The sequence below is a fragment of the Falco punctatus genome (assembly GCF_963210335.1).
Source record: "Falco punctatus genome assembly, chromosome: 8".
Lineage (NCBI taxonomy): Eukaryota > Metazoa > Chordata > Aves > Falconiformes > Falconidae > Falco > Falco punctatus.
The window spans coordinates 38,400,441-38,423,821 of NC_137588.1; the positions used below are offsets into that span (position 1 = coordinate 38,400,441).

Here is a 23,381-nt window from a genome sequence, read left to right on the forward strand (position 1 = left end):
TGTATGGGTAGTGTTGCAATGTTTGTTTAGTTACAGTGGGAACTATAAGCTTCTTGCATTCCCAAAGTCTGAAATACGATTTGGATCAAACTGTTGCAAAACGCCTGTTTTTTATGACTTAGTTTTTTTTTCCCCTCCCTGAATGAGGTATAAATACAACTGCATTGCTAGTGCTTAGATTGGAAGTGAATTGGAGCTGATGATAAATGCAGCATTCCCAGCAATTTGTAGCTAGCTTTGTTCCCCCTGGTCCAGAGGAGGAGGCTATGCTGTTGCTCAACCACACTGACTGTAACTAATGAGGAAGCCAAAGCCCCTTATCTCAGCTGATAAATCCTCATCTCCTTATATCTGTCTTCAGCACTGTCACTTGAGTGCTTGATTCTGCTACTGAATTTCTCTCAGAAGCAGGGGGTAACCTTAGACTTGCTGAGCACAGGAACTACATACAGCATTTCATGCAAGACAACCTTTACAGAAATGCCTCCAACTTAAAATAACTGTTCCCAGTCCTCTAGCAAAATGCTACTCTATTATCTGTTTACTACTTTGGGACCACACAAACAGCTGTAGTTGTGAAAACATGCATCTCTTGCTAAAGGACGCATTATCTCTCAGACCCACGAAGAAGTGCAGTCAGTTCTGCAACCCCAGATGAAAATACAAAACAGAGCAAAGTCCAGGAAAGGCCTCCTGTGGGAAAGTCCCTGGAAGCATCTTCCCATTTTTTTGGATGATCAAAGGTAATAGCTTTAAGTGCTATTTTTAAACCAACTGTCTATACACCTCATAATAACCTCATTTAGACCATATTTCCTGCATTTACTTATGAAAGTCATGAGAGCCAATCTAGTTATCAAAAACCTTACTGCAGTATGTCTGCAAATTTCCACGTGCTCATCAGTGTCAGGAATACCTTTTTTTGGTGACTGGGTGAATTTGTTCTCAAGACATTCATGCAGTCTATGTTCACATTTGTCTCATAATTTTAAGCACTGTTCTAATACACTTCCAAGTATAAAAGCAAGGTTGACTGATCTTTAAATCTTTGGACCTTCCTTCTGTCTTCTATTCGAAGAGTTGATGTTCTCTTTGCCCTTCCCTGGTCCCCCAGGATTTCCCTGTCCTCCGAGTTCTTAAAGACAGTTGCTAATGGTTCTTAGATGGCTTAAGTTAATTCCTTGATACTTGAAAGTGCATTTCATTTGTCCCTAAAACCTGACTGTGTGTAACTTAAATATTCTTAAACCTTCCTGTTCATACTGCTCTCCTACGACTTTATCTCCCACTTAAAATTAATTGTTCAAGTATCTGGCTTCAGTGAAAACTGAAGAAAGGCTGGCTTTTGGATACTTGAGCTTTTCTGCATTCCATTATTTGTTTGAGTAAAATAAGAGAGCTTAATGGTTCTTTATCTCCAGTTATGGGTGATGCATTTCTAGAACTTTTTTCTTGTTTTCATTTACTTTAGTAGCTGGTTATAACTTGCTTTGTGCCTCTGCCTTTCGATTCTATGCCTACGTACTTGTGCTATTCTTTTACACCTGTCCTTAATTATATTTCCACTTTCAGCACTATTCCACTTTAAATAAATTGTTTTTTAAATTATCTGGATGGTTAAAGATGTCCTGAGTCTTTCTTCCATTTTCCCTGCATCAGGATTACTGGATATCATGCCCTTAACAGGCTGTCCTTTAATGCCAGCTGTCCTGCACTTGTAGAGTTTTTTTGGTTGTTTGTTTAACCCCAGGGACTGTCTTGACTATTCCTCTAAATCTGCTGACATTTCCTTTTAATGTACATTTCCCTTGTTCTGTGAATGTTTGAATCTTCTGCTTTCAGATTTTCAGCTAACAATTCTTATTCTCATTCCTTCATTTTCTTGCTTCTGGGAGAAGATATAGCCCAAAGTCTAGGGGTGCCAATTCAAAGTGTGGAAGCAGAGAGTGCTAATGGTGTCCTTCAAGAACTATTTTGATGGGCAAGTGTGTCTACAGTTTGGTCATACCTCGCCATTGATATAAGCCCAAACCCATCATTTTAGGTGTTTAAACTGGCTGCATGAGAAACACAACTGCCACCTGAGTCAGCGTATACAACTTACGAAAATCTGTCCTATGAGTTCAAAAAGCATGACGTCCTGTTCACTGTGGTGCTATGCTATGTAATTTCTCTGTGCAGTGAGTAGATGTCTTGGTTTTACTTCTTTTTTATAAGATACTCAAGCTGTTGGTTATGTGCAGGTAATAGCCAGCACATGTGGGGAGGACTGAAGGGGTCAAACAGCAGGATGGCACAGGGAGGGGAAATGTCAGCCTTGGCCCTGGTCTGAACAGGATTTCTTATTTCATTAAAGTATGAAATAGGAACACAATGAGACAAAGTCTCTGCTGATGTGCATCACCTCCCCTTCTCCTGGATGCTTTTGTTTATGTGAAGCCTCCTTGTCCTTCCCATGCCTTCCTATGTCCATCCCCAACCAGCTCCCTTGTGCTGCAGCTGTTCCTGTCTCCTTCCTTCCCCACCTCGGAGCCCTCTGCCAGCAAAGCCACAGCTATTTCAATAACTGCAGCTGTGCCACTGAATTGTAACACTTATATTTTCTTTGGAAAACTAAATTGAGATATGCCTAATGATCCCAGGAGAAGGATCTCCCAGCACAGCTTAATCTAATGGAAATTTAGAGTGGCAATCTGGTGGGGGCAGCAAATGAAGCAACGCTGGAAATCCAGGGTTGCAACAGCAGCTCAAATTTAAAATATAAAATATTTCTGGCTCCCTGTATCTGCATCTCACAGAGCTATCAGTATCAGCTTGTTCTGTAAGCTTAGCTGTCTCCTCGTCTGAAAATCCCTCCCAGAAGCTCCTTGCTGCAGACCTATTTGCCAATTAGCCTCCTGTTGCTGTTGTGCGCAGAGACATTGTTTTAGGGAAATTCAGGACTTTTTGTTCCATCTCTGGGAACGAGCTGCCCTGCTTTTGCCATGCCCAGGCAGCCTCCTTGGCCTGCTAGGACCAGAGTTCTGCTGCCTCCCACCATGCGGGCAGCTGGAGGAGGCAAAGCAGTCGTTTCATCCCAGGCCATTCAGTCCCTTTTGTTATCAGACCAAAATGGGATTGCTGTGCCCTGGGGATCTGGGAGGGATGTGTAGACACATCTGCATCTGTACTGACCCTTGGCTGATGTCTCTGCTCCATCAAAGCTGTACTGCTGCCTCATTCCATTTTTTCCCTCCAGAAAAACAAAATCAACAAAACATTGACTTCTCCACTGGCACCACAGAGGTGCAGGGAGGAGGGGAGCCTCCTCTGAGGCTGCGTGGCTGTTGTTGGTCAGCACAGTGACCATGGAGCCAGATGCGGGGACCAAGTCACACCTTCCCCTTCAGTCACCTTGGGCTGTTATCATCTTTGGAATCTCATGGAAGAGAAGATGCTGCAGATGAAAGCAATTTTGCCACACTTCTGCGCACCTAAGCTTCTCCCCATCTTGTGTAAAGGCACCTTCATGTGCATGGACTGAGAACCGATGTGGTCCCGGTAACGCACGGTTCATTCTACTGGTGCACAAGGAGAAAATCACTGTGCAAGAGCTGGATTTGTTCTTACAGCTGAAGTAAATGCAAGTATATCTATCCATAGCTTTATGGTTCAACCAGCAGGATGTGGAGGGGAGAATTGCTTGTAAATTGCAAATGAAAATGTTTTAATCTCTATAGATTTGGCACAGAAATAAGAAAAAAAGCAGGGTTTTATCCCCTAGAAGGTGAAAAAGATTGCCCATTCCCAAATTGTATTAAATTATAGAACTAATCATGTATTATTCTCTATTATGCAATACATTCCCTTCCCTCTTTCAAAATCTTCAATCCAGTGTCCATTAGACTTGTTTCCCAACTCGGTTACTGATAGACAGATTTGTAGCTGTAATCACTTGGTGTTAAAATTGTCTTTTTTTCTTTTTCCTTGCACCTGTATGTCACACAGCCACATCTTTCAGTAGGCTGCTACTAGTAGGTTTCTATCTATAATTTGCATATTGGAAGATGAAATGGGGAGATGTTTAATGTTCCCTGTTAGTTTTTTAATTAAGAAATTAATACAACAAGCCAAGAAGACCTTGAATATTGTGCCTGGGCTAAATATGGATAGAAACACTTTGAATTTTTTTAAGTGAGCCATGTCCCTTTCCCATTGCTGTCAAACAGGCAGTCCTGGAACCATTAATGCACCTGAATGATTTTACTTAGGTGAGTGGTTCATATTGATTGGGATTGGCACTGGATTAATTTGGCAGTTCTGGAGCGCTCAGTCAGGAGTTCTTAGGAACAGGAAAAATTTTAACTTACATTGGGTTTGCTCTTTGGCAAACTAATGTAGGGGAGCTACCTTTTGCTACCACCTATCTGAAACCCAGTGTTAATTTTTGTGGTTTCTAACCATAGTCACTGCTTTGAGATGATTGGACTATAAGGTTTGGTATTCTCTGCATCTTTTGTAGGTTTTTAATCATATATTTGCATTGCAAAATCACTTCTAAAAATCTAGATTTATTAAATACTTTCAGTGGTCTTTGTGTAGCTGTAAGCATGTAGGAAAAAAGAAATTTATGGAATTGTACTCAGATTTGTCTGCAGGCTGACTTGGCTGGGCCATACTGGATCAAATTAAATCTGTTCAACCTCCTTCCAGTATCTGGTTATTGGTTTATGGTGGAACTCAAACTGGGTGTATTCACGGTATTTAAGAAACAGAACTATAGGTTTCAGTGTCTGCAAGTGGAATGATGACGTAGATTTTGGAGTACAAATACATATAGACAGGAGAAGTATGTGGATATGCTGCCACTGAGTTTTCTAAGAAGACTTTCTAGCATAGGTGGTAATTGTCATGCTGGATGACAAAGTGTAGTGACAAATAGAACCACTTAAGCCTAGAAGTTGGTATTTTTAGCATATTTAAATTATTCAAATCTAGTTACTTCTAACTTTAACCTGCTGCCATGGCAATAGAGCTATATATTAATAGACTTAAGTGTGGTTGACTAATCAGCTGCAAAGTCTGCCTACAAGGTGGTTTTTGTTCAACCAGCTCCTTTCGCATTGCAAGAAGTGGTGTGGAGACATCCCGTCCGGTTTGGCCAGCCACATGGTTGCTTCATCAGTCACACAAGTGTGTCTTTCCCAAAACCTGTAGAGGATAACTTCAGAATATAGATGGCTCAACTTCTCCGCATTTTTTTTTTTAAAAGATAACCATTTCCCCACTGTGTACTTAAAGCAGATATTTATGCTTTTGACCTAAATGGGAATTACTTTTACAAGTTCGTGACTCTGGTAGTACAAGAAGAGATGTTAGAAGAGCTGGAGCTCTGCGCATGCAACTTTTCAGTTCTAGTTTCCTAGCAGAAGGGGATTTTCCCTTGCAGAGCTGCTGGTTCTGCTTTAGCATGGTCAGTCCCTTCCACTTAGATGGGCTCCTCCTTTTGCAAGAGCTGAGGGATTCAGCCCTGTCTCTACACCGGGGCCTTGCTGCTGTTCTCAGCCACTGCTGCTCCTTACTAAATAGGGTTACAAGTGCACCTGATAGAAAATCAGACCTCTTCCTGACAAAGTATATTTTCAACAAGCTTCATCTCTCAGTGTAGTATGCTTTATTAGTATATAGAAATACTGTCCTTGTGATTAGATGTTGCATGCTGAACATCATGCTGTAAGGTTCTGCAGTCCATGCTCATACAACTGCTGATAAAGAAAATAAACCCCCAAAGCTTAGAGCTGAACTGCCCTGTTCAGTGCGTTAGAGAAGGAATTGGATAGCAATGATGCTTTCCTGAGGGCACCTCTCCTGGATTTGGTGTTACCCCCATCCTGGGTCAGGACGTTGATAACTCACTTGGTGCTGCATTTTTAATTGAACGATGACCTGTGTGTAACAGGTAACCAGCATATTTGCATTCCTCATCACTGGGTTGTGGGACTGTCACTTAAACTGTTCTTAGTACCTGGAAATGCAGTATCCTGCACCTCATCCAATAACCTTGGAGAAAGTTTCGATAGGTTTTGATTTTTATTGGTTGGAGGATAAACAATACTCTTCCACTCTTCTCATGCATCAGTCATATTTTTTTTATGGTTGTGCAATTCTTAAACAACCACTGAGACTGTAATCCCACCCTTGACCTTGCTTAGTTTCAGAGCAGAGACTTGGAAATCCAAGCTGCAATTCTGTCTCTTTACTGCCAATTTACTTCCATAGGTTTCTGAAATATTAGTTATTGCAAGCACAGTTATATTTAATGTGTCTGTCTTCTCGGCTATTTCTATTTCCATTGTAATAATACCCGTTAGAAAAATTCCCAGTGTAGCCCCAATTAGTCTTAACAACCTGTCACCAACTAAATAGCTCTGAGATCCCTCTTTTCATCAGAACCATGCCATGCATTCAGGAAAATCATAGTCAAGACACCCACCAACAAAAAACTGATAAAATAGCTAAAACGTACAGTATTTTTCAGTAAGGAAAGAAACCATCATTTCCTTTAAAAACTATTCCCCAAAATGAAACCGTAAGTCAGTTGAAGTCAAGAGATTAATAATAAACCCATAAAAGATTTGACCCTGAAGTTTTAGGTCATTAGTTGAAAATTATTTATGCTGTACAGTACTTTAACCTTTCTTCCCTCTTGTCAGAAACAACAGATCTAAAGGAGTGAACTGTAATCCTTAAAACAAAAATCTTTGGATTTACCTAGTCCTGTAAAAGCTTCTTATTCACAATACTCAATAAAAGCATTTGTCAAGTAGGTGAAACCAGAAACTCTACTTTCCAAAATTTGTGAATAATAATTAGTGCAAAACAAAAGTGTCAGTTTAAAAGGTTTTTGGAACCTTTCCAGTAGTGATCAGTATTTACATACTCCTCACCAAAACGGAGGCACTAAGCAATCTCACTAGTTCGGACTGTCTGGGGTAAGTAAAATGAGGACAACGTGAATCTGTACGAAGGAAAAAAGTTTAGGGCTGGTTTCCAAACACCACCCCTGCCCTTGCCCCCAGGGAGCTTCCAAGCAGGCTGCTTGACTTCTTACCTGCTCTGGCCCTGCAGCCTCATATATGAGGCTATACTCCTATTTACTTTAATAGGACTTTCATACCAGCATGGATAAAAGTTTATGAATCAAGGCATTAGCTGATATTTGTGGCTTCTCTGTCAACTGATTTCTTGCAGACCACAGCCAGATCTGGTTATGCTGGGAAATGTCAAGTCAGCTCTGATATTAAGACATTTCTCCTCTCTTGTTTGTTCCAGTGAATAGCTGCATGATTTTTGGACAGCTTCTGACTCCTAACTGCATATTCATATGTTCAAACAGTGAACTCTACATCTGAGATGAAAATCTGCAGACAGTTGTAAGGATGTTCCCCTCTGCGCAGCTAAGGGACGAGGTGAACTAGGCATTTACAAGCCCCAGGTTAAGCAAACCCAAAGGCATTTAGGAATGAAAATACAGGTTCTGCCACTTGATGTTAAGGGCCCCATTGAGTACATGATAGCAGTAGACTGTGTGTCAGAAGGCAGTCGTGATGCTGAGTCACAGCTATAAGTGGCTGTGTTTTTTCCACCAGTCTGCCTTCACAGCCAGCACTTCCTATAGCAGCTATAGGAACGAACTGGTGTCGTGCATTTCAAGACGTCTGCAAAACAATTCCAGTCTTGCTAGTGTTTATTTTTGTTTTCAGACGAATACATCAATGTTTCTCTTCCACCCGCCTCTGAATTTTCCATAGCATGTTGGTTTATTGATGCTAATATTCACCAGGATAAAACCTTTGTAAATATTTCGCAACGTATGCGTGAGCCTCTCTGTGGGATCTCTGTTCTTCTGTGTTCGGTGTAGGAGCCCTCACTCAGAATGTCACCCCAGCAAAGCAAGGAAGGACATCTTTCATGCTTTCTGCCTAAAGAAAAGGGCTGAAGTCTGACAAATGAATCAAGAATTCTTAATTTCTTTTTTTTGTATGGAAAATAATTCAAGAAATTATTTATGCTTTTTTACCGTGCAATATTGGTAATGTGTTTTCTGTGTCAGTGACAGCAGTAGCCTTTGATTAAAAACTGCATAGCCTTCGGACATAAATAGGCTAAAGAATTTGGCTGTTCTCTTTGCTAGCAAATGCAGGCCTACGGGTTATGTTCCTGGGTGAGCATTTGCTGTGCTGTTCTACAGCTCTGAAGAGCAGCAGCACAGTGACCTTTATTTTTCTCTTTTGCTATTCTGTTTCTGTACGTTTTTTTCCTTAACGTTCATCTCATGGTACTGATGCTGAATGCAGATTATACTGATGCTTCATTCCTCTCCATTATTTTCAGATAATGAAGTCCCAAATAAACATTCTGGAATTCTGTGGACGTGGTATGTGATGGGCCTATCCCTGCTTCAGTTCCTGACCCCAAAGGAACATTAAAAAGCTGCTATTGAGTCAGATCTTAGTTTTTTTTTAACTAGAAAAAAATCTCCATACCTAAGGAATTTAAATTCATATTATTCAAGCATCTGAAGCTTGGTGCAGTACAAGTGTTTGGTGTAATTATTACTTGTAAAGTGGTAGTAGCAAGTATAGGAGCACCAGCAAATTCCATTGAGAGCTGTTTGACTCCCTATACAAAACACAGGTGAAAAAATGTTGCTAATTAATGCCTATGAAGTATTTGCTTATAATTATATCTGTCTCCAAAGACTGCATTTTCATTTTGCTTTGCAGTGCTGGCTCCGACTCTAGAAAGGAAGGGAAAATGTGCTCTTTATGGCTAAAAGTGCTTTTCTAAAGTGGATATTTAGTGCTGCTCTTGACAGGAACTTATTCATCCAGAGAAAGTCAATAGGACAACTGCAACAGACCCAGCAGGATCCTTACACTCAATACTAATGGCAACCAGGCTTGGTCTGGAAAAGCAAAAGCACAGAGAAGCTTCTATAATACTAGAGGTTACCTGCCCTTTAGTTCTGATTTTTGCCTTTTGTCTCTTCTGCATTCCATTATGCAAAGGTGAATGTGATGAAAACCAAAAGCAAGGGTGGGGGGAAGAGTAATGACCCTTGAGAAAGCTGAAACGTGTCAAAACTACCGTTGCTGTCAAGCCCCATGAATAGTTAAAGAAGCCCTTTCGTTAGGGAGTTGTGTATGTTGAATGTATCCCTTTTTTCCCTTAAAAACCCACCCCTAGAAAATAAAACTAGACTTATTATTCAAATGCTGTTTTATCAACCCCTATTGAAGGAAGCACTCTAATTTTATCGACTTTCTTTCTTTATTGTGCTTCCTCCGTGCCTTTTTTCAGTTAACTGCTTGGCTTACATTTTTGCCTTCTGGGCCTGGACATACAAGAGGGACACGGCAAAAGCTTTTTTTTAATTATTTTTTTATTTCCCCCGATGTGGTTGTGGTGATGGAGCTGTGCTCTGCATGCACTGCTCACCGCTTTGAGAACATAACCCGAACTGTGAGCTGCTTCTGTGGGCTGCTTGTCAACTGCATAATTTAAACGTTAGGAGACTGGAAGGAAGCGAAGGGTCAGCAATCAATTCTGCAGTCAAATGGCTCAGGGGACTTTATTTCTCTGAAAGAGGTAAACAACTCTTCCTGTAGTGGGGCTGGCATGGTGGGGAATGCTCGGCAGAAGGGAGCGAAGGGGTCTGGAACTTTATGGCTGAAGAAAAATGTGCTCGAGCACTCGCATATCTATCCTGTCTCCGTTTCCTTCCATATATTTCTTCTTTCAGCCCCTGCAAGAAGAGCCTAGTGCTGGGTTTTTGCCTTTTCTCACAGTGGGTTAGAGCTCCTCCTCGCCCCAGCAGCCTGGTGGGATTGGCTTGTCTCTCGCTGCCTAGGGACTAATTAAACATAATGGGCCTATGCAAGGATGGTTCTACGATAAAAACCACGCGTTCTGGTTGCAGTGACTTGTGTGTTCCAAGCGGGTTTGCACCCCAAGGGAAGAGGGGGTGCATGGCTCAGCGCTCATAATGCAGTGCTGGAGTTTCCCCCTTGGAGCCAAGGGAAAATGGAGAGAGGGAAAGGGAGGGGCAATGGAGAGAGGGAGAGAGTGGAGCAGAGTGTGAGGATAACGGGGAAGTGGTTTCCTTAGCAACAACAGCGCTTTGGATGGTTTCAGAGAAAAGTACAACCGGGTACAAAGTACCTGATTAAAATTTATTGCAGGGGATAGAAGCAGCGCAAGCTGTAGCAGATGCAGTGTGTGCACAAGAGTGGGTGCTGGAGATGTAGAGTGATCTGAATGATTTCTGCATTGTCTGGACCATCTTCTGCGCACATGGAGAAGAAAAGTTTTAGGAAGTGGCAGGTGGGTGAAGGTGGCATGACCAGACTCTGAAGGCACACAAAAATTCAAAATTAAATGCATGCCCTGGGTTCACAGTTCAGGCAAAACATAAAGCTGCCTCACCTAGAAAAAATTCTAGAAGAATGTCCTGCTGCAAAAAGTTACAAAAGCCGCATTTAGCTTGGAGACAGATATTTTTATTTTTTTTCCATTGAGATGGACCAACTTTTGGCACTAGTAGTTTCTAACTGTCCTACTGTGCTTCTATTTGTGAATTTAATTTTTTTCGTTTACCAGTGTGATAAATAAACATCTCAGCCACACACTCTTAAGCCAAAAATAATTGCTTCTTTTTATAGTAATATACTAGGTCCAGTGGCAAAAGAAATGATATTAATATTTAGACCTCTGCTTTTCCCTAGGATTGCTGTTTGATAATATACCAGGTAGATGTTGTCTACTTATAAGTCATTTAATTAACCAAAGATGTTGACTAGGTTGTTTTTAGTAATTTATATATTTTATATTTGACAACTCCTGTTTTTGAATTGGAGTAAGATGCTCATTTCTGAATGTGAATACTTAAGCCATCATTTAGATGCCTAAGAGTCCATTTCAGACACTGAAAGTAAATGTCAATTTGATAGTCGTGTACCTTGCTCTGTGCTTAAGTTTCCTCATCTGTAAAATGGCTGTACTATGTTCCTATCTCACAGGGATGTTGCAAGGTTTATTTCTATAAGAAATATAAAATGTTTGGAGTTGCTTGTATGGCTCTGTAAGTATAAAATATTATTACAGGGAGAACTTCAAAAATTTGGAGTTTTGTCTGAAGTCTTGAGTCTTCAATACTGGACTCAAAAAGTTATGACAACACCCTTTCATGCAGTATTCCTGTCAGGTTTGCCTTCTGTGCGTGTGCTGTGGTGCATAGAAAATGTCTGCAGTGAAATGCAACTCTGTCAAATGTTTCTTGGTTCATTTTTGGTTTTTAGATCTCTCAGATGTTACAGGTCGGAGCAGATATGATGGGTAGATAGCTCAGCTGACCTGTGAAGCATAAGTTATAAAATAAAAATCTGAGCACTCGTTGGACCAGACTCCTCAGGAATTGCATATCATAGGAAAACTCACTTGGTCTTTTTAAGCACCTAACGTTCAATGTCCTATTGCAAAACCATATGTCCTTAGAGCGATACAAAACATTGGGAAGTTCCCCTGGCTTACTGAAATTCAACAGGGTGTAAGTGCCCTGCTCATCCACCTCCCTGATGAGCACATGTTAGCATTTCCAACTGAAGGCAGCAAGGGGAAGGCTGTGCAGCCTTGCACGGTGCCATCCGTGTAGCCCCTGTGCTGTCCCACTTCAGGCCCTTCCTGGGAGGCATTATCACATTGTGCCAGTGAAGTAAAGAAACAGTCGCAGATAATGAGGATCTGGTTTAATGGATCAAAACCAACACTGTATTTTAGCAGTTGGTGTTGAAGGTAAACTTCTGAATCCAGAAGTACCAGCGAGAAATAAATCAGGCAGAAAGGTATAATAGTAACAAAATAGCCAAGTTCTAGGCTAGTAAGTCAACACAGACCATATCTGAATGTTTTCAAGGTATATTTCTTTGATCAGCCTGGTTTTCTTTGAAAATATTTTTTTTTTAGTTATTTCTTCCTCTTTTTACTAATACCAAAAGCTTTGAAAACAGCTGCTACTTTGATTGTTTTGTTTAAAAAATATCTGTTAGGATGCTCAAAAAAGAGTTAATTAACAGTATTGCAATTTCCTAAATTAATATGATAATCATAAGCTAGCAGACTTCAAAATAACTAGCATGTCAGCAGCAGACTAATGGGGCTTTCTGCTTCACAATCTTGTTACTAATGATAATACGGGGATAGCTAACAACTGTAAATATTTCCTAAATTTGAGGAAATATCCTCTTCCTTACGCTCCTCGAAGCAACCAGAATGGATCAGTTCTGTCTATGGCACGGTCAGCCTCAGTACCGTAATGTGAATCTGAGATCCTTCGCTTGGCCTAGCTGTTCTCCTTCTGGACCAACTGGACCAGCTGGTCTACCTGCTGTCTCTTTACATATCGCCACTGGGCTGCCCCTTACAAGCACCAGGCTTGGAAACCTTGCCGGGGGAGGGGAAGAGTATGGGAGAGGCTAGTGGCGGATACCGAAGATGCACATGCCACTGCAAGTGCTGGTGTTGGTTGGTGAGTGCAGTGCCGACGTGAAGCTCTTCTTCCCGCTTGTGCAGAAGTTGTGACCCATTGCTCCTCTGCATCCTCCACCGCAACTCCTCTCCCATCCCTGGCCACCACAGAGCTCCGAACGAAGGCGAGATGAATTCCATAAAGCTTTTAGTGTTACTGCTCGTTGTGTTGTAGTACCGTGTATGATAGATTGAGACAGCAGGATTAAGAAATAATTTATTATAATCTTCATTAATTTAAAGTCGCCATTTGATTTAATGAATTGAGAGTTTATCGGAAAAGCTTTTATCCACGGTCATTGACTCGAGTTCCCTTGGCCTGGCTTCTGGAGATGCACTCTGATAACTGGTTTGAGATCAGGACAAGTGGTACAGGTCAATTCTTGTTTGCATTTCTAACTAGGGAAAGTAGCAGTCAGGGCTGCTGTCTGACATGTCTACTATTTATCTTCTGGGTATATATATATATATATATATATATATATATTTTTTTTTTTAAAGTGGTATGGTATAGGAGGTAACATGACCTGTTGGGAAGGCCTGGGTGTTAGAAGAGCTAGAAGATGCATATTCAATCCCTGTCTTTACCTTTGAGTTCCTAAGTAATTGTCTAGATAATCTTGGGCAAATGAATTTTCTGTTTACCTATTTCCTATCTATACGATAAAGAAATATAAAAGAGCATTTTGAAATAATTTCCTTGCCAAAGGTAAACCAATTTTTGAGGGCATGTCAGTAGATTGACCTGGTACAGGGGACACATGTATCAAAAGATGCCTTGTCTATGTGTTTTATTGATCATTTTAATTTACAAAGTCTACTATACTGAAAACTTATTCTAAATAAGACTAGCTCCAAAAGTCAATATAAGTTAAGCTTTCAAATTAATAGTTTGTAGCTTTAACTTTTATAAAGTGGTATAAGATAGCTGAGACAAGTAACATTAAAATGCAAAATTAATGTTTTATATTTAAATTGACTGCTCATTATATGTAAATCCTTCTATTTTGGGTATCCACCCAAACAAAATAGGAAGAAAATGAAGAGCAGAAGCTGAAAAACATGAAGATATACAACAAAAGTTGATTTGTGGGGTGTGTGTGTGTGTGTATATGTACAAAAAACTACAGTTAGAAGAAAGTAAAAGACCCTCAGCGTGAGTGTTGCTTACATGCTACATTATTTAAGTTTCATTTTGGATATAGATCTCAAGATACTGGATAAAAACAATGGATGTTGTTTAAAATACACCTAAGGCTTTCCAATAGATTTTTATTACATTTGATCCTTAGGTGAGATCTGAGCTATATTATACAATTAAAATGTAAACTCTAACTCCATGAGTTCAACAGCTTAAAAATTGTAGAGGTATTTCTGCTACATAGGGAATGGCACACAATTCTAGTAAACTATTAGAACTGTGATCTTTATTTATTTATTTTGTATGGTTTTACTTTATTACTGGGTTCAGATATTTTGGTTAATGACACTCTCTTTTCCAAAGGTGTACCATGGAACTCCGTTTTCCTGCCTATGTGGTCCAAGGGGAATAGATGAGAGAAATGTATTTTCCTTTCATCAAAGCAGGAATAAACTTACATCCTCCAGTTTGCACCACAGGTCTGTTGCATATTTTATATCTCTCTCTACTAAAAATCAGTAGAGAACAGCAGAAGTACGGACCATACAGCAGAGATCTAAACTGCACTTGAACGTGGGTAAGAGAGAAGATTTGTCCTTATCTGTGGCACTGTTAGCAATGCCAAATTAAACAGTGATGTCAGGATGGTGATTCCATCCTCCACCCTCACCCCAGGGTGATGCTGATCCCTGCCTCTCTCCAAGTGCAGAAGGTATTCATTATTAGCATTCCTTGCCACTTCTGGTTATTGCTACTGAACACACTAAGCAGCTCTAGCTAGTTTTTTTTAATGTGTAAGAGAGAGGGTCCTGTTCAAATTTGAACAAATTTTCTCATTCTTTAATAGATGGCGTGAAAACATTTATCGCATTGGTTTGTGTCACGGGAAGACTCAATTTAAAGCTAAAACATACCACCCCTGAGCACATAGCAGAGAGGTGTCCTCTCTGATGTTTAGGGACCGGGCTAATTCAGGAATTGTCCAGTCTGACCCCATGGCATCGTGGAAGTGACCTGGAGAAAATGTGGTGTTCAAGGAGGGTGCGTTGTGGTGGGAGGGGAGGGGGAGGAGGATGAAAAGCAAGATCTGAGGAGGGAATGAAGCCTGGCAAAATAGCAAAAGGTAAAGTTTTTCAGCAGAGCAGAAGAAATGCCTTGTTAGCAGAGGATATGCAGAGCATCTGGCAGCGCAAATAGCGATCGGGGCTGGCAGTGGAAGGGAAAATCCCTGAGCCAGAAAGCGGGAGGTGCCCGAGGCGCAGGGGGAGGCCTGGCAGGGAGAGCCAGAGGGTGTCTGGATGGATGAACTCCTGCACAGTCACCATGACTAAGAGAGGGTGGTTATGCTGAAGCTCCTATTTGATTTTTTTATCTTTACTTTTATTAATGCAATGTAATAGAATTTCTCCTCTCCCATAACATTTTATATGTATCTATGTGTGCCCGTGTATTAGATGTATGCATATATATTGCCTCCAGACTAATTTCCCAAGGAAAAAAAATATTTCTCAATTTACAGGCAGGATTTATAATGTTTTTTTCAAAGGTAACTTGCAAAACAAGTTGGAAATCAATGCATCTTCAGGCCCTCTCCCTTCTGAATAAAAGAGAGGATGTCTTCCCTGAACAGCTCCTAGTCTTGTGTGATACTGTAAAGTTACTGTGCAATGAGGGAATTCAACTTTCAGGGTGTCACCACCATCAATAGTCCTAAATATTGAGTGGTTTACTTATAATTCTGACATTAATCTTTATATGAAGGCAACACCATACTGTACATCAAAATCTGAAGGGGTGGAAATCAAAGAAATTTTTCATGGGACTAGGAAGCATTTGATATGACAAATACTTCATAAAATTAGAAAAGCCTTATCATTTAAAAGATGAATTACACTGAGTTGTAACTGCCCTGCTGTGCTTTGCATTCTGTCTGCTGATATCTAGTATTTCAAGTGCATATATCATCAGCCTCCTTATCTCTACTTTACAATCTTTTTTTTCTTTTTTGGTAGTGTTACAAAATTTTTGCTGATCACTCATCTTTAAATTTAGTTTTGGAAGTGTTCGGTGGTTAATTTAAAGTATGCTTTAGGTAACATTTAAGTTCAAATTGCTGTTCTGGGATTTCTGGGGAGGAAAACTTTATTTTATATACTGTCTTCCTCCATGAACGCCAGGGAAAACAGATCTTGGGTACAATTCACACATGACAAGAAAAGATACGTTTTATTTCTCTGTAATTTATCATCTTCTGTATGATGGAAAGCCTAGTTTTCCAGAAGAAATATCAGGGAGGAAAGAAAACCCTGAGACAAACTCATATTCAACAGAGGTGAGAAACTCAATGACCAAAAGACAAGCTTATTTCCTATATTTCTGATGGACCTTGGTCTACTAGTTCCAAATTCTAACGGGGATGCTAAGGTACCCTGCTGTGTAATTATTGTCTGGTGTGTGGCGGGCTTTGGGGAATGATGTTATTCCATGAAAAATCTGTTTAGACATTTCCTAACACATCTCAAATGAACACCATTTTCTAGTGTGTTTTCTACCAAGCAAAATGTGATATGTCATCGTGACTGTAACAGAGAACCATATTTTTAAACAGATGTCATTTTCCTTATGATTACTGTATTCCATTATGAATCACCTCCGTCAAAGGGAGGGGAAAAAAATTCATCTCTAAATGTACAAAACCTTATACCTGAAATACACTGTGTTCTGGAAACAGTAATAGCAGGACACAGTGGTCCTCCTGTGCCAGCCTCAAATGCCAGCAGCTCTTCAGAGAAGAAATGCTGAGGTCTTGGAAGGTATCACTAGGTATTATAGATATGAGATTTTATATCAAAACCAGCATGTTGCAATACCAATAAAGCTTTTCAGTATAAACAAACATAATTGACAGTGTTGGGTGTCAAATGATCTATAAAGTACTCTATTACATGTAAGATGGCTGCGGAGATTTAATAGGCAGCAGAAAGTTGCTATAAAATGCCATAATGTTGCACATAAGAGAGCTGCTAATTAGAATTGTCAATCAGAGATTGATCACTACCTCATAAACTGCGTAAGATGTTGCTGCATCCTAGCAATTGTGTTATCTTAAGGGTACAAGAAACTGCAGCATTCAGCTCCTAGCTGTCAGCAGGATTTCACGGAGCGAAGGTCTGTTCTATCACCACAGTCTGTTCAGCAGCCCTTCTGAGAACACCTAGAGCATCGTGAGCTTCACAGGCTGCTGATAGAAAGGAATGCTGTGCTGTAATGTAATATATATATATATATCTCCTCTCTCTCTGACTTTTTGTAATTTAGAAAAAGAAATTTTAGTGTCACATTCACTCCCTCATTTTCTTGTTTTGTATAGCCACATACAAAAGGAAGACCTTAACGGAGAGGTTCTTCCCACTCCCTGTGGACATTTCTTCCCTAAAGTTCATATATTGCTTTCTCTTAGAAATGCTTTGGCCCTCATATTTTTTTTTGTGTGCAGTGTGCTGGGAAGGAATCGTACCTCCTACAGCTGCATATGAACAGGCGAACACTGTATTGTTTGTAGAGTGTTCTGGCACCATGAAAGATTAAAGGAGTATATCAGAGAGGATATAGATGTCTTACAAGTCTTGATAAAGATCTATAGGAAATACAGCATGAAGAAAGTTAGTGCCTGTCACTTTCAGAATAAACTGAAGACTAATTTTATTGTAGGTTAACAGTGGCCTGATGTTACCATGAACTTTCCTTTTTGAATTCTCAGTATTATGTGGTTCTCTCTATATATTGTGTCCTCAGAATACAAATGTGTTTCCCCAGGCACCTGCAGGTATCAAAAAAGAGACTGGATGCAGTTTGCTGTAAGATATTTGGGATGGCAATGCCATGTTAGATACTGAAGGGCAAAAACTTGGGGAAAAAATTGTATCAAAGGTATTTGTATTTCTCCATGTGACGCTATGCTATCAATCAAATTATCTGTAGAATATCTAGAAGAAATTCTACAGAAACAATATTTTCTCTCTTTAGAAAAGCCTGGCGTGGCAGGGTCACCATCAGCTCTGTCAAAGGGAATGGAGCAGAGATCAGGTTTGTAGTCACTGTGGGAATTGAAACAATATAATGACTCTACCTTAAACTTGTGGATGATTGAGGAGTGCTGGGGTACCTGAGCCAAGGCAGGGTCAACCTAACACTTTATTTAATGTCTATAAATTGTAACAGTGGAATATTGGGTGTAAATTGCCTATAATCTGAGGGTTGCAGAGTAATTTAGGTGGGAAGAGGCCCCAGAAGGTCTCTGGTCAGACCTCCTGCCCCGGCAGGATCAGGTCTGAGGTCTGACCTACTGGCTCAGGGCTTAACCCACCCGGGTCAGGCAAACCTATGAGGTTGGAGATGGTGTGACATATCTGGGCAAGCTGCTCCCCTGCTTGATTGCCCTCATGGGGAAAAAGGTTTTCCTCATAACTGCTCCAAATCACTTTCCTTTAGTTTTGAAAGATTAGTGTGATAAATGAGAAGACGATGGTGATAGAGCGAATCATTCATGACCAAAAATACAACTACCTTAGGATATTGTCTTGAAGAAAGACAGCAAAGCTCATCCAGATCCCAGATTTATTTTATGGCAGTTGTGACTAGCCATGGGAAACAACGCCTTGCGCTTAAGGCTCGTATGCAACGCTTTGCAAAGCAATTCTCAAACTGTAAGTGTTAGGAAGGTTAATTTAATACAGAATTAATGAAGAGACTCTATAACTCATCCTCCCTAATGTTAGTCATTCAAAACATCTTTACTTGTTAACTGACTACTGTCAATTATCTCTGAGAGATGCTGAATAGGTAATTTCTTGTATACTGATTCTTGTCAGTATTTTATAAAACAGTCAGCATCTCATTCAGAAAGCTTGAATTTGGAAAGCACAAAAAGCCCTGTTAGAACAGATGGTTTCTGTGATTGACGCCCTAATGCACAGTTTCAACTCTGCCTAGTCACTTTAACAGGAAAGTGTTTTAAGGATTCACCAGTTGGCTTGTCAAATTAGCATCAGGGACCAGTTTGGGTGTAAAACCACAAGCATAAATCATTTGGTGACCCGAGGGTGGATGAAGTATTAGCTAAAAGGAAACTTTTAACTTGAAGAAACGTCTTTTCTGTGCTCTGATAACTTTATCAAGGTTGACCAGTTGGAGCTGGCCTCTTTCATGTGGGGTGTGTGTCCTTCAACAATGAAGTCATGGAGGTGCCTAGTGCTCTACCATGAAATCATGGCAGGGCTAAGAAAGGATATCTGTGAGCCCTTAGTGCTAGGGTCTGATGTCCCGAGGATCTAGCTGCTGCTGAGAGTTTGCCTCCAGACCATCCTTAATGGAGGGCTGTTCAGAAAGGCGTGTTTAAATGAACTGACTGGAGTGGGGGAATAGCATCTTATAATCAAGTATGCATAGCTCTTTAAGTCTAACAAGTATCAGATCCCTTAGCCTGCCTCCATTACTTTGTTCTCAGGAAATTTGACTTCCATGTAATAAATGTTTGGCTTAGGTGATGTTATGTTTAGGCCCTTTTGTTGTGTATAAATTCTTTAGCTGAGAAGGGGGCAGAGGAAGGTGTTGCAAACCAACTACTTCAGCTCACTAAACACCCGTGTATTTGGTTATTTACTCAACACACTTCTGTATGTATTATGAACATACCTATAAGATACCTTAAGGCCTATAAGAAATCCTGCCTCTTTAGGGATGTGGTTTTCTAATTCCTGCTTAATTTTGCAAATAATATTTTTATACTGATATGCCTGACATGAGCGAGAGAGCTGTAGAAACTGGAGGGGAAAATAAAGGCAGGGGAGAAGAACAAGAAGGAAAGAATAGGGATAAAGTGAGAAAGAGAAACAGTTAAAAAATAGCAAGGGAAAGGGAAGGGGCAAAAAAAAATTATTTCAAGTGGCTGAAGACAGAGGGATGAGTAGGAGGCAGCAGGTTCAAAACAAACAAGCTACAAAGTGTGGAGGTAGGCTCTGAAACTCCTGCCACAGGGTGTTGGGAACATTTGTACTCTGTCTCCATTGCTTTTTTGCAGTCAATATTACTTCCATATGCTGTTATTGTTTAGCTTAGAGGTCTTTAGCAGAGAGAAGAAAATAAAAAGACATAGTAAAGAGACTAAGTTGAGGTAGAAGCTAGACACAATCATTGAAGAGAAATCCCCTGTGGGTAACTTGCCTTTTGGAAAGCACGTCTGGTGAGTGCTGAGCCATTGGCGGTGGGGTGGGCAGGGGCAGGCTTTGTTTTTTTGTCACTGTTGGAGATGGAATGTGGGATCTGGCCCTGTGGGGCTGCTCCTAGCTCAGGGAAGAAAACAATGCTGGTGGAAAAGCGTGATTGGTGCGTGCTGCGAAGGACAGTTTATAGACCCTAAATAAAAGGGTGTAAGCAGAGCCAGAATACTTCCAAAGGGTTAATTTCCAGTTCCCTTTGCTTTTCTCATGGCATTCGACATCCGTGGCTTTCAGCTCCTTCCTTTCCTCCTGGTAAGGTGGCTTCCACTTGCTGCTGCCTTTATGACATTGCAGAAACCTATCATTCTCCTTAAGTACACTTTTGTCCTTATGGCTCCCTAGGCAGGTATTATCTCTCACTACTCAGTATTTAGACTTACGCTGTGCTCAAGTATAGTTCGTGCTAATCTCCTTCAGTCTGAGGAAGTCCTAATATTTATCTAGAGCCTATGCAAGCTTTTCTTTGGGAAGAAGAACATGAGGTACATCTCTCCAAATTACACGTGTTGTTCAAACGTGTTTTGAACTGCACAATTTAGCTGTGTGAAACAGTCATTTGAAGTGAGAGGACCTTGGAAAATTGCTGTTTGCTTGATGCTGAGATGCCATAAGGCCATGCTGGTGGGATTTACCAGCAGCATCTCAGTACAAGTTCTGTGCTGTTGTTAGTGGCACATCCTCAGCAGGATGAGCAAGAAATTGGATCCTGCATCATTCCCTTACAAATCCTGGTGGGCTGACCCAGCACCGAGGTGTGGGGTGGTACAGCAGCATGGGTGGCGCAGCCTGGGTTAGAGTGGAAAGGACCCGATCCGTGACTTCAGGAATCATGATTTTGTTTCTCCCCTATTAGCAGACCCATTCCGTTTACACGCACTTTACTAAAGACAGCACCCTTTTCTCTTTGTAGGCTTTCACAGGTGTGTAACGAATGTGTTGCCTTGCAAGTGATGGGCAAGCTTTCTTTTAACCTGATTAACTTTTTCTTTGGTGAACTATGGGAAATTAATGTACACGCATTTAAAATTTAAAAATACTGCTATGCTGCACAAATGCTTTGTGAAGTGTCATCTCTGCTTAGACTGAGAAGAATTACTTGAGTTTGCATCTGTGTAAGAAATCCAGTGCTCCAAATACAATGAAATGTATTCCGAAGTTCCCTATCTAACATGTAACCAAAATGGAGAGATTCTATGTGCCTATAAAACAGAAATACTTTTCTTGAAGATAATTTTATATAATCTAACATATATAGAATGTAATGATAAGCTAGGTCTTTAATTTCAATTCTGAAGTGATAAGACCCCACACAGTTTTAAAGTTAATAATTTGTGTAAGTTTGCTGTTCCTCATCCTTTCTAAATGCTGCTTTGAAACAATATTGCATCACAGACAGCGCTTTATCATCCGTCGCATAAGGGAATTAAGTCAGTTTTATTGAAAGTATAGGGGACTGTTTACCTCTGACAAAATTACAAGGTAATAAATACGAGTAATGTCAAAGTTTAACTACCCAAACCATTGTTAATTACCCATTTCTAGATGATTATTAGGAGAAAAAAAGAAATTTAAAAAAATTACTGTTTCCCTGCTCTAAATGCTTGTAAGAAACTTCAAGTGAGAATAGTATAAGAGTGCCTCCAAGTGGCACCTATCTAAATTTCACTTCAAAAGAGAACGAAACAGGCTTAGGGAATTAGTTTGCAAAACCAAGCTAAACAAATCCTGCCATTTCTTTTTTCTTTTAGTCCCTGTTATTACTTACACCGTTACAGTCACTTATGCGTACTAGTTAACGGGACTTGCTATGTATTATTAAGAAACGACAAGAGAAGGGTATTTAATCTAAATCAGTGTGCTCAGAGAAATCTCTTTACTTCCTACATTCCCAATGGTTATTCTTAGATTAATTTTAATGGTTAAATTGAGCCTATTGGCACAGCATGTCACGGCATCAGCATTTCCAGGGAACCGTCTCTGCAGAAATTGTGTTTTCCATGGCTTTTGTGATGCTTCGCCACCAAAGGGGTCCCCAGCTGCCATCCAAGCAAGGGCAAAGTGCCAACCTCTGATTTGCACCCCGCGTGGCTTTGCGGGTCCCTGCCACACATTCAGGCTGCACCGCCACCATTGATGTCCCTGTGAGGAGTAAGCGCAGGCGATGCAACGGGGAGACTTTTTGCCCTACAGCTGAAGGTAAATGAAGTGGAGCGACTAACTGAAAGGGGAGATCTATGGATTCAGTAAGCTGTGATGTGGTAGTGCTGAAAGACTGGAAGAGCCTGTATGCTCGCTAACACAGGATGGTGAATTTCTCAGGCACGGTTGCGTGCTGGAAAACCACGGGAAAAGAGAGAAGTGTGTCGTCTTGTGCTCTCTGAGGTCTGGCCTTTGGACAGACCAAAGGAGCATTTTAATATCAAACCCCTCCTGCTTCTGAAACTCATTGGAAATAGAAAAAAATCTATTCAAAACACACAAGAGAGAAGTACTTTTCTTCCACTGTGGAAGTGAAGTTCTGGAACTAACTGTCTCAGGAGGTTGTGGAGACAGACAGCATCAGCTTGTTCACAAAGGGATTAGAAAAATCCATGGATAATAAATCCATGAAAATATACTGGTGGAAGGAATCAGGCAGAGATGTCTGCATTAATATTCCTAACCCACAAATGTAGAAGTTGGAGGAGACTGCGGACTACTGCAAGTCATGCAGGCTGTCAGCTGGTCTAGCTCGATGAAGGGTCTTCACCCAGTAGGGAATTTATTTTGCCCATATCAGAGATTATACCCCACATGTTGATGGGGATTAATTAGAGTGGTTTACTTTCCCCGCCCCCCTCTCTCTACCTGAAAATCTGTAGCTGTAGTCCTGAAGTTTTAATCACCCAAGATTAAAATCGCGCATATAAAGAAGGCTTTATGTGTAATTTAAAAATTGCACACAGTTATACATGGGAACAAATCTACAGGTTCCATGAGCTTTATGTGGCTTTTTCATATAGGTATCTGAAGTTATCGTATCCTTTTTAAGAAGGAAATAGCTTGATATCTGGGAAAAAATCACTAAGAAACCTACTAATTTAAATAATCTTCCATGACTGACAGTTTATAACACATATATTATATTATGTAGCTACTTGATGGCAGACTTCACAGTTTACAGATAGATTAAAAGCAAGCAGGAAACTGGTTCTTGCTTTAGAGTAAAATAGTATAGCATGTATTCAGCCTTTAATCACTCTGTTAAGAGAGAAAATCAGCTGATACACGTTAGAAGAAAAAAAACCAAGCTATAAAAAAATGTCCTGCTTGTATTGGTTTGTTTTTTTGTAGAGGTCGTTAAAAAGACACTAGCGTTTAACAATACTTGTTTTTTCAAGTCTGTCTACACATTAAAG

General features: G+C 40.4%; 1 protein-coding gene across 1 annotated transcript in view; it reads left to right on the forward strand.

Moving 5' to 3' along the window:
- Positions 1-23,381, forward strand: part of KYNU (kynureninase) — a 152,261-nt gene continuing 128,880 nt past the window's right edge. Inside the window, exon 1 of the mRNA XM_080399692.1 lies at positions 1-23,381. This exon is cut by the window's right edge and continues 68,653 nt beyond it. The gene's annotated coding sequence lies outside the window, so the exon portion shown is untranslated.